Raw genomic sequence first — 17605 nt, forward strand, 5'->3', positions numbered from 1 at the left:
CTACAAAAAAGGTCTCTTAACATTTTGCCATAGCTCGCTTCGTTTCCGAGATATTTGCCGATTTATCTCAAGGGAAGGGGCCTGACGGACATATTTCGAGATATTTCTTCTTCTTGTTGTTCTTCTTCTGCACAGCTAAGCTGGAAGTGGCATTTGCAGCTCGCACTAGTGCAGAGTTATCTCAAAGAAAGGGGCCACGGTGTTTCTGTATCTCTATTATGTTGGTGCGGCTTCGGAACTTTTAAATATCTCGATATATCTCGAAAACTACGCTTCTGATCAAAAAATATCATAGAACATAAAAAGTAGGAAACTTAATTCTCTACAAAAAAGGTCTCTTAACATTTTGCCATAGCTCGCTTCGTTTCCGAGATATTTGCAGATTTATCTCAAGGGAAGGGGCCTAACGGACATATTTCGAGATATTTCTTCTTCTTGTTGTTCTTCTTCTGCACAGCTAAACTGGAAGTGGCATTTCCAGCTCGCAATAGTGCAGAGTTATCTCAAAGAAAGGGGCCACGGTGTTTCTGTATCTCTATTATGTTGGTGCGGTTTCGGAACTTTTAAATATCTTGATATATCTCGAGAACTACGCATCTGACCAAAAAATATCATAGAACATAAAAAGTAGGAAACTTAATTCTCTACAAAAAAGGTCTCTTAACATTTTGTCATAGCTCGCTTCGTTTCCGAGATATTTGCAGATTTATCTCAAGGGAAGGGGCCTGACGGACGTATTTCGAGATATTTCTTCTTCTTGTTGTTCTTCTTCTGCACAGCTCAGCTGGAAGTGGCATTTGCAGGTCGCAATAGTGCAGAGTTATCTCAAAGAAAGGGGCCACGGTGATTCTGTATCTCTATTATGTTGGTGCGGTTTCGGAACTTTTAAATATCTCGATATATCTCGAAAACTACGCTTCTGATCAAAAAATATCATAGAACGTAAATTGTAGGAAACATTATTCTCTACAAGAAAGGTCTCTAAACATTTTGCCATAGCTCGCTTCGTTTCCGAGATATTTGCAGATTTATCTCAAGGGAAGGGGCCTGACGGACATATTTCGAGATATTTCTTCTTCTTGTTGTTCTTCTTCTGCACAGCTAAGCTGGAAGTGGCATTTGCAGCTCGCAATAGTGCAGAGTTATCTCAAAGAGAGGGGCCACGGTGTTTCTGTATCTCTATTATGTTGGTGCGGCTTCGGAACTTTTAAATATCTTGATATATCTCGAGAACTACGAATCTGATCAAAAAATATCATAGAAGATAAAAAGTAGGAAACATAATTCTCTACAAAAAACGTCTCTTAACATTTTGCCATAGCTCGCTTCGTTTCCGAGATATTTGCAGATTCAGCTCAAAGGAACTGGCCTGACGGACATATTTCGAGATATTTCTTCTTCTTGTTGTTCTTCCTCTGCACAGCTAAGCTGGAAGTGGCATTTGCAGCTCGCAATAGTGCAGAGTTATCTCAAAGAGAGGGGCCACGGTGTTTCTGTATCTCTATTATGTTGGTGCGGCTTCGGAACTTTTAAATATCTTGATATATCTCGAGAACTACGCATCTGATCAAAAAATGTCATAGAACATAAAAAGTAGGAAACTTAGTTCTCTACAAAAAAGGTCTCTTAACATTTTGCCATAGCTCGCTTCGTTTCCGAGATATTTGCAGATTTATCTCAAGGGAAGGGGCCTGACGGACATATTTCGAGATATTTCTTCTTCTTGTTGTTCTTCTTCTGCACAGCTAAGCTGGAAGTGGCATTTGCAGCTCGCACTAGTGCAGAGTTATCTCACCGAAATGGGCCACGGTGTTTCTGTATCTCTATTATGTTGGTGCGGCTTCGGAACTTTTAAATATCTCGATATATCTCGAAAACTACGCTTCTGATCAAAAAATATCATAGAACATAAATTGTAGGAAACATAATTCTCTACAAAAAAGGTCTCTTAACATTTTGCCATAGCTCGCTTCGTTTCCGAGATATTTGCCGATTTATCTCAAGGGAAGGGGCCTGACGGACATATTTCGAGATATTTCTTCTTCTTGTTGTTCTTCTTCTGCACAGCTAAGCTGGAAGTGGCATTTGCAGCTCGCACTAGTGCAGAGTTATCTCAAAGAAAGGGGCCACGGTGTTTCTGTATCTCTATTATGTTGGTGCGGCTTCGGAACTTTTAAATATCTCGATATATCTCGAAAACTACGCTTCTGATCAAAAAATATCATAGAACATAAATTGTAGGAAACATAATTCTCTACAAAAAAGGTCTCTTAACATTTTGCCATAGCTCGCTTCGTTTCCGAGATATTTGCAGATATATCTCAAGGGAAGGGGCCGGACGGACATATTTCGAGATATTTCTTCTTCTTGTTGTTCTTCTTCTGCACAGCTAAGCTGGAAGTGGCATTTACAGCTCGCAATAGTGCAGAGTTATCTCAAAGAAAGGGGAAACGGTGTTTCTGTATCTCTATTATGTTGGTGTGGCTTTGGAACTTTTAAATATCTTGATATATCTCGAGAACTACGCATCTGATCAAAAAATATCATAGAACATAAAAAGTAGGAAACTTAATTTTCTACAAAAAAGGTCTCTTAACATTTTGCCATAGATCGCTTCGTTTCCGAGATATTTGCAGATTCAGCTCAAAGGAACTGGCCTGACGGACATATATCGAGATATTTCTTCTTCTTGTTGTTCTTCCTCTGCACAGCTAAGCTGGAAGTGGCATTTGCAGCTCGCACTAGTGCAGAGTTATCTCAAAGAAAGGGGCCACGGTGATTCTGTATCTCTATTATGTTGGTGCGGTTTCGGAACTTTTAAATATCTCGATATATCTCGAAAACTACGCTTCTGATCAAAAAATATCATAGAACGTAAATTGTAGGAAACATTATTCTCTACAAGAAAGGTCTCTAAACATTTTGCCATAGCTCGCTTCGTTTCCGAGATATTTGCAGATTTATCTCAAGGGAAGGGGCCTGACGGACATATTTCGAGATATTTCTTCTTCTTGTTGTTCTTCTTCTGCACAGCTAAGCTGGAAGTGGCATTTGCAGCTCGCAATAGTGCAGAGTTATCTCAAAGAGAGGGGCCACGGTGTTTCTGTATCTCTATTATGTTGGTGCGGCTTCGGAACTTTTAAATATCTTGATATATCTCGAGAACTACGAATCTGATCAAAAAATATCATAGAAGATAAAAAGTAGGAAACATAATTCTCTACAAAAAACGTCTCTTAACATTTTGCCATAGCTCGCTTCGTTTCCGAGATATTTGCAGATTCAGCTCAAAGGAACTGGCCTGACGGACATATTTCGAGATATTTCTTCTTCTTGTTGTTCTTCCTCTGCACAGCTAAGCTGGAAGTGGCATTTGCAGCTCGCAATAGTGCAGAGTTATCTCAAAGAGAGGGGCCACGGTGTTTCTGTATCTCTATTATGTTGGTGCGGCTTCGGAACTTTTAAATATCTTGATATATCTCGAGAACTACGCATCTGATCAAAAAATGTCATAGAACATAAAAAGTAGGAAACTTAGTTCTCTACAAAAAAGGTCTCTTAACATTTTGCCATAGCTCGCTTCGTTTCCGAGATATTTGCAGATTTATCTCAAGGGAAGGGGCCTGACGGACATATTTCGAGATATTTCTTCTTCTTGTTGTTCTTCTTCTGCACAGCTAAGCTGGAAGTGGCATTTGCAGCTCGCACTAGTGCAGAGTTATCTCACCGAAATGGGCCACGGTGTTTCTGTATCTCTATTATGTTGGTGCGGCTTCGGAACTTTTAAATATCTCGATATATCTCGAAAACTACGCTTCTGATCAAAAAATATCATAGAACATAAATTGTAGGAAACATAATTCTCTACAAAAAAGGTCTCTTAACATTTTGCCATAGCTCGCTTCGTTTCCGAGATATTTGCCGATTTATCTCAAGGGAAGGGGCCTGACGGACATATTTCGAGATATTTCTTCTTCTTGTTGTTCTTCTTCTGCACAGCTAAGCTGGAAGTGGCATTTGCAGCTCGCACTAGTGCAGAGTTATCTCAAAGAAAGGGGCCACGGTGTTTCTGTATCTCTATTATGTTGGTGCGGCTTCGGAACTTTTAAATATCTCGATATATCTCGAAAACTACGCTTCTGATCAAAAAATATCATAGAACATAAATTGTAGGAAACATAATTCTCTACAAAAAAGGTCTCTTAACATTTTGCCATAGCTCGCTTCGTTTCCGAGATATTTGCAGATATATCTCAAGGGAAGGGGCCTGACGGACATATTTCGAGATATTTCTTCTTCTTGTTGTTCTTCTTCTGCACAGCTAAGCTGGAAGTGGCATTTACAGCTCGCAATAGTGCAGAGTTATCTCAAAGAAAGGGGAAACGGTGTTTCTGTATCTCTATTATGTTGGTGTGGCTTTGGAACTTTTAAATATCTTGATATATCTCGAGAACTACGCATCTGATCAAAAAATATCATAGAACATAAAAAGTAGGAAACTTAATTTTCTACAAAAAAGGTCTCTTAACATTTTGCCATAGATCGCTTCGTTTCCGAGATATTTGCAGATTCAGCTCAAAGGAACTGGCCTGACGGACATATATCGAGATATTTCTTCTTCTTGTTGTTCTTCCTCTGCACAGCTAAGCTGGAAGTGGCATTTGCAGCTCGCACTAGTGCAGAGTTATCTCAAAGAAAGGGGCCACGGTGTTTCTGTATCCCTATTATGTTGGTGCGGCCTCGGAACTTTTAAATATCTCGATATATCTCGAAAACTACGCTTCTGATCAAAAAATATCATAGAACATAAATTGTAGGAAACATAATTCTCTACAAAAAACGTCTCTTAACATTTTGCCATAGCTCGCTTCGTTTCCGAGATATTTGCAGATTTATCTCAAGGGAAGGGGCCTGACGGACGTATTTCGAGATATTTCTTCTTCTTGTTGTTCTTCTTCTGCACAGCTAAGCTGGAAGTGGCATTTGCAGCTCGCACTAGTGCAGAGTTATCTCACCGAAATGGGCCACGGTGTTTCTGTATCTCTATTATGTTGGTGCGGCTTCGGAACTTTTAAATATCTCGATATATCTCGAAAACTACGCTTCTGATCAAAAAATATCATAGAACATAAATTGTAGGAAACATAATTCTCTACAAAAAAGGTCTCCTAACATTTTGCGATAGCTCGATTCGTTTCCGAGATATTTGCAGATTTATCTGATGGGAAGGGGCCTGACGGACATATTTCGAGATACTTCTTCTTCTTGTTGTTCTTCTTCTGCACAGCTAAGCTGGAAGTGGCATTTGCGGCTCGCACTAGTGCAGAGTTATCTCAAAGAAAGGGGCCACGGTGTTTCTGTATCCCTATTATGTTGGTGCGGCTTCGGAACTTTTAAATATCTTGATATATCTCGAGAACTACGCATCTGATCAAAAAATATCATAGAACATAAAAAGTAGGAAACTTAATTCTCTACAAAAAAGGTCTCTTAACATTTTGCCATAGCTCGCTTCGTTTCCGAGATATTTGCAGATATATCTCAAGGGAAGGGGCCTGACGGACATATTTCGAGATATTTCTTCTTCTTGTTGTTCTTCTTCTGCACAGCTAAGCTGGAAGTGGCATTTACAGCTCGCAATAGTGCAGAGTTATCTCAAAGAAAGGGGCCACGGTGTTTCTGTATCTCTATTATGTTGGTGTGGCTTTGGAACTTTTAAATATCTTGATATATCTCGAGAACTACGCATCTGATCAAAAAATATCATAGAACATAAAAAGTAGGAAACTTAATTCTCTACAAAAAAGGTCTCTTAACATTTTGCCATAGCTCGCTTCGTTTCCGAGATATTTGCAGATTTATCTCAAGGGAAGGGGCCTAACGGACATATTTCGAGATATTTCTTCTTCTTGTTGTTCTTCTTCTGCACAGCTAAACTGGAAGTGGCATTTCCAGCTCGCAATAGTGCAGAGTTATCTCAAAGAAAGGGGCCACGGTGTTTCTGTATCTCTATTATGTTGGTGCGGTTTCGGAACTTTTAAATATCTTGATATATCTCGAGAACTACGCATCTGATCAAAAAATATCATAGAACATAAAAAGTAGGAAACTTAATTCTCTACAAAAAAGGTCTCTTAACATTTTGCCATAGCTCGCTTCGTTTCCGAGATATTTGCAGATTTATCTCAAGGGAAGGGGCCTGACGGACGTATTTCGAGATATTTCTTCTTCTTGTTGTTCTTCTTCTGCACAGCTGAGCTGGAAGTGGCATTTGCAGGTCGCAATAGTGCAGAGTTATCTCAAAGAAAGGGGCCACGGTGTTTCTGTATCTCTATTATGTTGGTGCGGCTTCGGAACTTTTAAATATCTCGATATATCTCGAAAACTACGCTTCTGATCAAAAAATATCATAGAACATAAAAAGTAGGAAACTTAATTCTCTACAAAAAAGGTCTCTTAACATTTTGCCATAGCTCGCTTCGTTTCCGAGATATTTGCAGATTTATCTCAAGGGAAGGGGCCTAACGGACATATTTCGAGATATTTCTTCTTCTTGTTGTTCTTCTTCTGCACAGCTAAACTGGAAGTGGCATTTCCAGCTCGCAATAGTGCAGAGTTATCTCAAAGAAAGGGGCCACGGTGTTTCTGTATCTCTATTATGTTGGTGCGGTTTCGGAACTTTTAAATATCTTGATATATCTCGAGAACTACGCATCTGATCAAAAAATATCATAGAACATAAAAAGTAGGAAACTTAATTCTCTACAAAAAAGGTCTCTTAACATTTTGCCATAGCTCGCTTCGTTTCCGAGATATTTGCAGATTTATCTCAAGGGAAGGGGCCTGACGGACGTATTTCGAGATATTTCTTCTTCTTGTTGTTCTTCTTCTGCACAGCTAAGCTGGAAGTGGCATTTGCGGCTCGCACTAGTGCAGAGTTATCTCAAAGAAAGGGGCCACGGTGTTTCTGTATCTCTATTATGTTGGTGCGGTTTCGGAACTTTTAAATATCTTGATATATCTCGAGAACTACGCGTCTGATCAAAAAATATCATAGAACATAAAAAGTAGGAAACTTAATTCTCTACAAAAAAGGTCTCTTAACATTTTGCCATAGCTCGCTTCGTTTCCGAGATATTTGCAGATTTATCTCAAGGGAAGGGGCCTGACGGACGTATTTCGAGATACTTCTTCTTCTTGTTGTTCTTCTTCTGCACAGCTGAGCTGGAAGTGGCATTTGCAGCTCGCAATAGTGCAGAGTTATCTCAAAGAAAGGGGCCACGGTGTTTCTGTATCTCTATTATGTTGGTGCGGCTTCGGAACTTTTAAATATCTTGATATATCTCGAGAACTACGCATCTGATCAAAAAATATCATAGAACATAAAAAGTAGGAAACTTAATTCTCTACAAAAAAGGTCTCTTAACATTTTGCCATAGCTCGCTTCGTTTCCGAGACATTTGCAGATTTATCTCAAGGGAAGGGGCCTGACGGACATATTTCGAGATATTTCTTCTTCTTGTTGTTCTTCTTCTGCACAGCTAAGCTGGAAGTTGCATTTGCGGCTCTCACTAGTGCAGAGTTATCTCAAAGAAAGGGGCCACGGTGTTTCTGTATCTCTATTATGTTGGTGCGGCTTCGGAACTTTTAAATATCTCGATATATCTCGAAAACTACGCTTCTGATCAAAAAATATCATTGAACATAAATTGTAGGAAACATAATTCTCTACAAAAAAGGTCTCTTAACATTTTGCCATAGCTCGCTTCGTTTCCGAGATATTTGCAGATATATCTCAAGGGAAGGGGCCTGACGGACATATTTCGAGATATTTCTTCTTCTTGTTGTTCTTCTTCTGCACAGCTAAGCTGGAAGTGGCATTTACAGCTCGCAATAGTGCAGAGTTATCTCAAAGAAAGGGGCCACGGTGTTTCTGTATCTCTATTATGTTGGTGTGGCTTTGGAACTTTTAAATATCTTGATATATCTCGAGAACTACGCATCTGATCAAAAAATATCATAGAACATAAATTGTAGGAAATATAATTCTCTACAAAAAAGGCCTCTTAACATTTTGCCATAGCTCGCTTCGTTTCCGAGATATTTGCAGATTTATCTCAAGGGAAGGGGCCTGACGGACATATTTCGAGATATTTCTTCTTCTTGTTGTTCTTCTTCTGCACAGCTAAGCTGGAAGTGGCATTTGCGGCTCGCACTAGTGCAGAGTTATCTCAAAGAAAGGGGCCACGGTGTTTCTGTATCCCTATTATGTTGGTGCGGCCTCGGAACTTTTAAATATCTCGATATATCTCGAAAACTACGCTTCTGATCAAAAAATATCATAGAACATAAATTGTAGGAAACATAATTCTCTACAAAAAAGGTCTCTTAACATTTTGCCATAGCTCGCTTCGTTTCCGAGATATTTGCCGATTTATCTCAAGGGAAGGGGCCTGACGGACATATTTCGAGATATTTCTTCTTCTTGTTGTTCTTCTTCTGCACAGCTAAGCTGGAAGTGGCATTTGCAGCTCGCACTAGTGCAGAGTTATCTCAAAGAAAGGGGCCACGGTGTTTCTGTATCTCTATTATGTTGGTGCGGCTTCGGAACTTTTAAATATCTCGATATATCTCGAAAACTACGCTTCTGATCAAAAAATATCATAGAACATAAATTGTAGGAAACATAATTCTCTACAAAAAAGGTCTCCTAACATTTTGCGATAGCTCGCTTCGTTTCCGAGATATTTGCAGATTTATCTGATGGGAAGGGGCCTGACGGACATATTTCGAGATATTTCTTCTTCTTGTTGTTCTTCTTCTGCACAGCTAAGCTGGAAGTGGCATTTGCGGCTCGCACTAGTGCAGAGTTATCTCAAAGAAAGGGGCCACGGTGTTTCTGTATCCCTATTATGTTGGTGCGGCTTCGGAACTTTTAAATATCTTGATATATCTCGAGAACTACGCATCTGATCAAAAAATATCATAGAACATAAAAAGTAGGAAACTTAATTCTCTACAAAAAAGGTCTCTTAACATTTTGCCATAGCTCGCTTCGTTTCCGAGATATTTGCAGATATATCTCAAGGGAAGGGGCCTGACGGACATATTTCGAGATATTTCTTCTTCTTGTTGTTCTTCTTCTGCACAGCTGAGCTGGAAGTGGCATTTACAGCTCGCAATAGTGCAGAGTTATCTCAAAGAAAGGGGCCACGGTGTTTCTGTATCTCTATTATGTTGGTGTGGCTTTGGAACTTTTAAATATCTTGATATATCTCGAGAACTACGCATCTGATCAAAAAATATCATAGAACATAAATTGTAGGAAATATAATTCTCTACAAAAAAGGTCTCTTAACATTTTGCCATAGCTCGCTTCGTTTCCGAGATATTTGCAGATTTATCTCAAGGGAAGGGGCCTGACGGACGTATTTCGAGATATTTCTTCTTCTTGTTGTTCTTCTTCTGCACAGCTGAGCTGGAAGTGGCATTTGCAGGTCGCAATAGTGCAGAGTTATCTCAAAGAAAGGGGCCACGGTGTTTCTGTATCTCTATTATGTTGGTGCGGCTTCGGAACTTTTAAATATCTCGATATATCTCGAGAACTACGCATCTGATCAAAAAATATCATAGAACATAAAAAGTAGGAAACTTAGTTCTCTACAAAAAAGGTCTCTTAACATTTTGCCATAGCTCGCTTCGTTTCCGAGATATTTGTAGATTTATCTCAAGGGAAGGGGCCTGACGGACATATTTCGAGATATTTCTTCTTCTTGTTGTTCTTCTTCTGCACAGCTAAGCTGGAAGTGGCATTTGCAGCTCGCACTAGTGCCGAGTTATCTCACCGAAATGGGCCACGGTGTTTCTGTATCTCTATTATGTTGGTGCGGCTTCGGAACTTTTAAATATCTCGATATATCTCGAAAACTACGCTTCTGATCAAAAAATATCATAGAACATAAATTGTAGGAAACATAATTCTCTACAAAAAAGGTCTCTTAACATTTTGCCATAGCTCGCTTCGTTTCCGAGATATTTGCCGATTTATCTCAAGGGAAGGGGCCTGACGGACATATTTCGAGATATTTCTTCTTCTTGTTGTTCTTCTTCTGCACAGCTAAGCTGGAAGTGGCATTTGCAGCTCGCACTAGTGCAGAGTTATCTCAAAGAAAGGGGCCACGGTGTTTCTGTATCTCTATTATGTTGGTGCGGCTTCGGAACTTTTAAATATCTCGATATATCTCGAAAACTACGCTTCTGATCAAAAAATATCATAGAACATGAATTGTAGGAAACATAATTCTCTACAAAAAAGGTCTCCTAACATTTTGCGATAGCTCGCTTCGTTTCCGAGATATTTGCAGATTTATCTGATGGGAAGGGGCCTGACGGACATATTTCGAGATATTTCTTCTTCTTGTTGTTCTTCTTCTGCACAGCTAAGCTGGAAGTGGCATTTGCGGCTCGCACTAGTGCAGAGTTATCTCAAAGAAAGGGGCCACGGTGTTTCTGTATCCCTATTATGTTGGTGCGGCTTCGGAACTTTTAAATATCTTGATATATCTCGAGAACTACGCATCTGATCAAAAAATATCATAGAACATAAAAAGTAGGAAACTTAATTCTCTACAAAAAAGGTCTCTTAACATTTTGCCATAGCTCGCTTCGTTTCCGAGATATTTGCAGATATATCTCAAGGGAAGGGGCCTGACGGACATATTTCGAGATATTTCTTCTTCTTGTTGTTCTTCTTCTGCACAGCTAAGCTGGAAGTGGCATTTACAGCTCGCAATAGTGCAGAGTTATCTCAAAGAAAGGGGCCACGGTGTTTCTGTATCTCTATTATGTTGGTGTGGCTTTGGAACTTTTAAATATCTTGATATATCTCGAGAACTACGCATCTGATCAAAAAATATCATAGAACATAAATTGTAGGAAATATAATTCTCTACAAAAAAGGTCTCTTAACATTTTGCCATAGCTCGCTTCGTTTCCGAGATATTTGCAGATTTATCTCAAGGGAAGGGGCCTGACGGACGTATTTCGAGATATTTCTTCTTCTTGTTGTTCTTCTTCTGCACAGCTGAGCTGGAAGTGGCATTTGCAGGTCGCAATAGTGCAGAGTTATCTCAAAGAAAGGGGCCACGGTGTTTCTGTATCTCTATTATGTTGGTGCGGCTTCGGAACTTTTAAATATCTCGATATATCTCGAGAACTACGCATCTGATCAAAAAATATCATAGAACATAAAAAGTAGGAAACTTAGTTCTCTACAAAAAAGGTCTCTTAACATTTTGCCATAGCTCGCTTCGTTTCCGAGATATTTGCAGATTTATCTCAAGGGAAGGGGCCTGACGGACATATTTCGAGATATTTCTTCTTCTTGTTGTTCTTCTTCTGCACAGCTAAGCTGGAAGTGGCATTTGCAGCTCGCACTAGTGCAGAGTTATCTCACCGAAATGGGCCACGGTGTTTCTGTATCTCTATTATGTTGGTGCGGCTTCGGAACTTTTAAATATCTCGATATATCTCGAAAACTACGCATCTGATCAAAAAATATCATAGAACATAAAAAGTAGGAAACTTAGTTCTCTACAAAAAAGGTCTCTTAACATTTTGCCATAGCTCGCTTCGTTTCCGAGATATTTGCAGATATATCTCAAGGGAAGGGGCCTGACGGACATATTTCGAGATATTTCTTCTTCTTGTTGTTCTTCTTCTGCACAGCTGAGCTGGAAGTGGCATTTGCAGGTCGCCATAGTGCAGAGTTATCTCAAAGAAAGGGGCCACGGTGTTTCTGTATCTCTATTATGTTGGTGCGGCTTCGGAACTTTTAAATATCTCGATATATCTCGAGAACTACGCATCTGATCAAAAAATATCATAGAACATAAAAAGTAGGAAACTTAGTTCTCTACAAAAAAGGTCTCTTAACATTTTGCCATAGCTCGCTTCGTTTCCGAGATATTTGCAGATTTATCTCAAGGGAAGGGGCCTGACGGACATATTTCGAGATATTTCTTCTTCTTGTTGTTCTTCTTCTGCACAGCTAAGCTGGAAGTGGCATTTGCAGCTCGCACTAGTGCAGAGTTATCTCACCGAAATGGGCCACGGTGTTTCTGTATCTCTATTATGTTGGTGCGGCTTCGGAACTTTTAAATATCTCGATATATCTCGAAAACTACGCATCTGATCAAAAAATATCATAGAACATAAAAAGTAGGAAACTTAGTTCTCTACAAAAAAGGTCTCTTAACATTTTGCCATAGCTCGCTTCGTTTCCGAGATATTTGCAGATATATCTCAAGGGAAGGGGCCTGACGGACATATTTCGAGATATTTCTTCTTCTTGTTGTTCTTCTTCTGCACAGCTGAGCTGGAAGTGGCATTTGCAGGTCGCAATAGTGCAGAGTTATCTCAAAGAAAGGGGCCACGGTGTTTCTGTATCTCTATTATGTTGGTGCGGCTTCGGAACTTTTAAATATCTCGATATATCTCGAAAACTACGCTTCTGATCAAAAAATATCATAGAACATAAAAAGTAGGAAACTTAATTCTCTACAAAAAAGGTCTCTTAACATTTTGCCATAGCTCGCTTCGTTTCCGAGATATTTGCAGATTTATCTCAAGGGAAGGGGCCTAACGGACATATTTCGAGATATTTCTTCTTCTTGTTGTTCTTCTTCTGCACAGCTAAACTGGAAGTGGCATTTCCAGCTCGCAATAGTGCAGAGTTATCTCAAAGAAAGGGGCCACGGTGTTTCTGTATCTCTATTATGTTGGTGCGGTTTCGGAACTTTTAAATATCTTGATATATCTCGAGAACTACGCATCTGACCAAAAAATATCATAGAACATAAAAAGTAGGAAACTTAATTCTCTACAAAAAAGGTCTCTTAACATTTTGTCATAGCTCGCTTCGTTTCCGAGATATTTGCAGATTTATCTCAAGGGAAGGGGCCTGACGGACGTATTTCGAGATATTTCTTCTTCTTGTTGTTCTTCTTCTGCACAGCTCAGCTGGAAGTGGCATTTGCAGGTCGCAATAGTGCAGAGTTATCTCAAAGAAAGGGGCCACGGTGATTCTGTATCTCTATTATGTTGGTGCGGTTTCGGAACTTTTAAATATCTCGATATATCTCGAAAACTACGCTTCTGATCAAAAAATATCATAGAACGTAAATTGTAGGAAACATTATTCTCTACAAGAAAGGTCTCTAAACATTTTGCCATAGCTCGCTTCGTTTCCGAGATATTTGCAGATTTATCTCAAGGGAAGGGGCCTGACGGACATATTTCGAGATATTTCTTCTTCTTGTTGTTCTTCTTCTGCACAGCTAAGCTGGAAGTGGCATTTGCAGCTCGCAATAGTGCAGAGTTATCTCAAAGAGAGGGGCCACGGTGTTTCTGTATCTCTATTATGTTGGTGCGGCTTCGGAACTTTTAAATATCTTGATATATCTCGAGAACTACGAATCTGATCAAAAAATATCATAGAAGATAAAAAGTAGGAAACATAATTCTCTACAAAAAACGTCTCTTAACATTTTGCCATAGCTCGCTTCGTTTCCGAGATATTTGCAGATTCAGCTCAAAGGAACTGGCCTGACGGACATATTTCGAGATATTTCTTCTTCTTGTTGTTCTTCCTCTGCACAGCTAAGCTGGAAGTGGCATTTGCAGCTCGCAATAGTGCAGAGTTATCTCAAAGAGAGGGGCCACGGTGTTTCTGTATCTCTATTATGTTGGTGCGGCTTCGGAACTTTTAAATATCTTGATATATCTCGAGAACTACGCATCTGATCAAAAAATGTCATAGAACATAAAAAGTAGGAAACTTAGTTCTCTACAAAAAAGGTCTCTTAACATTTTGCCATAGCTCGCTTCGTTTCCGAGATATTTGCAGATTTATCTCAAGGGAAGGGGCCTGACGGACATATTTCGAGATATTTCTTCTTCTTGTTGTTCTTCTTCTGCACAGCTAAGCTGGAAGTGGCATTTGCAGCTCGCACTAGTGCAGAGTTATCTCACCGAAATGGGCCACGGTGTTTCTGTATCTCTATTATGTTGGTGCGGCTTCGGAACTTTTAAATATCTCGATATATCTCGAAAACTACGCTTCTGATCAAAAAATATCATAGAACATAAATTGTAGGAAACATAATTCTCTACAAAAAAGGTCTCTTAACATTTTGCCATAGCTCGCTTCGTTTCCGAGATATTTGCCGATTTATCTCAAGGGAAGGGGCCTGACGGACATATTTCGAGATATTTCTTCTTCTTGTTGTTCTTCTTCTGCACAGCTAAGCTGGAAGTGGCATTTGCAGCTCGCACTAGTGCAGAGTTATCTCAAAGAAAGGGGCCACGGTGTTTCTGTATCTCTATTATGTTGGTGCGGCTTCGGAACTTTTAAATATCTCGATATATCTCGAAAACTACGCTTCTGATCAAAAAATATCATAGAACATAAATTGTAGGAAACATAATTCTCTACAAAAAAGGTCTCTTAACATTTTGCCATAGCTCGCTTCGTTTCCGAGATATTTGCAGATATATCTCAAGGGAAGGGGCCGGACGGACATATTTCGAGATATTTCTTCTTCTTGTTGTTCTTCTTCTGCACAGCTAAGCTGGAAGTGGCATTTACAGCTCGCAATAGTGCAGAGTTATCTCAAAGAAAGGGGAAACGGTGTTTCTGTATCTCTATTATGTTGGTGTGGCTTTGGAACTTTTAAATATCTTGATATATCTCGAGAACTACGCATCTGATCAAAAAATATCATAGAACATAAAAAGTAGGAAACTTAATTTTCTACAAAAAAGGTCTCTTAACATTTTGCCATAGATCGCTTCGTTTCCGAGATATTTGCAGATTCAGCTCAAAGGAACTGGCCTGACGGACATATATCGAGATATTTCTTCTTCTTGTTGTTCTTCCTCTGCACAGCTAAGCTGGAAGTGGCATTTGCAGCTCGCACTAGTGCAGAGTTATCTCAAAGAAAGGGGCCACGGTGATTCTGTATCTCTATTATGTTGGTGCGGTTTCGGAACTTTTAAATATCTCGATATATCTCGAAAACTACGCTTCTGATCAAAAAATATCATAGAACGTAAATTGTAGGAAACATTATTCTCTACAAGAAAGGTCTCTAAACATTTTGCCATAGCTCGCTTCGTTTCCGAGATATTTGCAGATTTATCTCAAGGGAAGGGGCCTGACGGACATATTTCGAGATATTTCTTCTTCTTGTTGTTCTTCTTCTGCACAGCTAAGCTGGAAGTGGCATTTGCAGCTCGCAATAGTGCAGAGTTATCTCAAAGAGAGGGGCCACGGTGTTTCTGTATCTCTATTATGTTGGTGCGGCTTCGGAACTTTTAAATATCTTGATATATCTCGAGAACTACGAATCTGATCAAAAAATATCATAGAAGATAAAAAGTAGGAAACATAATTCTCTACAAAAAACGTCTCTTAACATTTTGCCATAGCTCGCTTCGTTTCCGAGATATTTGCAGATTCAGCTCAAAGGAACTGGCCTGACGGACATATTTCGAGATATTTCTTCTTCTTGTTGTTCTTCCTCTGCACAGCTAAGCTGGAAGTGGCATTTGCAGCTCGCAATAGTGCAGAGTTATCTCAAAGAGAGGGGCCACGGTGTTTCTGTATCTCTATTATGTTGGTGCGGCTTCGGAACTTTTAAATATCTTGATATATCTCGAGAACTACGCATCTGATCAAAAAATGTCATAGAACATAAAAAGTAGGAAACTTAGTTCTCTACAAAAAAGGTCTCTTAACATTTTGCCATAGCTCGCTTCGTTTCCGAGATATTTGCAGATTTATCTCAAGGGAAGGGGCCTGACGGACATATTTCGAGATATTTCTTCTTCTTGTTGTTCTTCTTCTGCACAGCTAAGCTGGAAGTGGCATTTGCAGCTCGCACTAGTGCAGAGTTATCTCACCGAAATGGGCCACGGTGTTTCTGTATCTCTATTATGTTGGTGCGGCTTCGGAACTTTTAAATATCTCGATATATCTCGAAAACTACGCTTCTGATCAAAAAATATCATAGAACATAAATTGTAGGAAACATAATTCTCTACAAAAAAGGTCTCTTAACATTTTGCCATAGCTCGCTTCGTTTCCGAGATATTTGCCGATTTATCTCAAGGGAAGGGGCCTGACGGACATATTTCGAGATATTTCTTCTTCTTGTTGTTCTTCTTCTGCACAGCTAAGCTGGAAGTGGCATTTGCAGCTCGCACTAGTGCAGAGTTATCTCAAAGAAAGGGGCCACGGTGTTTCTGTATCTCTCTTATGTTGGTGCGGCTTCGGAACTTTTAAATATCTCGATATATCTCGAAAACTACGCTTCTGATCAAAAAATATCATAGAACATAAATTGTAGGAAACATAATTCTCTACAAAAAAGGTCTCTTAACATTTTGCCATAGCTCGCTTCGTTTCCGAGATATTTGCAGATATATCTCAAGGGAAGGGGCCTGACGGACATATTTCGAGATATTTCTTCTTCTTGTTGTTCTTCTTCTGCACAGCTAAGCTGGAAGTGGCATTTACAGCTCGCAATAGTGCAGAGTTATCTCAAAGAAAGGGGAAACGGTGTTTCTGTATCTCTATTATGTTGGTGTGGCTTTGGAACTTTTAAATATCTTGATATATCTCGAGAACTACGCATCTGATCAAAAAATATCATAGAACATAAAAAGTAGGAAACTTAATTTTCTACAAAAAAGGTCTCTTAACATTTTGCCATAGATCGCTTCGTTTCCGAGATATTTGCAGATTCAGCTCAAAGGAACTGGCCTGACGGACATATATCGAGATATTTCTTCTTCTTGTTGTTCTTCCTCTGCACAGCTAAGCTGGAAGTGGCATTTGCAGCTCGCACTAGTGCAGAGTTATCTCAAAGAAAGGGGCCACGGTGTTTCTGTATCCCTATTATGTTGGTGCGGCCTCGGAACTTTTAAATATCTCGATATATCTCGAAAACTACGCTTCTGATCAAAAAATATCATAGAACATAAATTGTAGGAAACATAATTCTCTACAAAAAACGTCTCTTAACATTTTGCCATAGCTCGCTTCGTTTCCGAGATATTTGCAGATTTATCTCAAGGGAAGGGGCCTGACGGACGTATTTCGAGATATTTCTTCTTCTTGTTGTTCTTCTTCTGCACAGCTAAGCTGGAAGTGGCATTTGCAGCTCGCACTAGTGCAGAGTTATCTCACCGAAATGGGCCACGGTGTTTCTGTATCTCTATTATGTTGGTGCGGCTTCGGAACTTTTAAATATCTCGATATATCTCGAAAACTACGCTTCTGATCAAAAAATATCATAGAACATAAATTGTAGGAAACATAATTCTCTACAAAAAAGGTCTCCTAACATTTTGCGATAGCTCGATTCGTTTCCGAGATATTTGCAGATTTATCTGATGGGAAGGGGCCTGACGGACATATTTCGAGATACTTCTTCTTCTTGTTGTTCTTCTTCTGCACAGCTAAGCTGGAAGTGGCATTTGCGGCTCGCACTAGTGCAGAGTTATCTCAAAGAAAGGGGCCACGGTGTTTCTGTATCCCTAT

The sequence above is a fragment of the Osmia lignaria genome, unplaced genomic scaffold (assembly GCF_051020975.1).
Source record: "Osmia lignaria lignaria isolate PbOS001 unplaced genomic scaffold, iyOsmLign1 scaffold0001, whole genome shotgun sequence".
Taxonomy (NCBI): domain Eukaryota; kingdom Metazoa; phylum Arthropoda; class Insecta; order Hymenoptera; family Megachilidae; genus Osmia; species Osmia lignaria.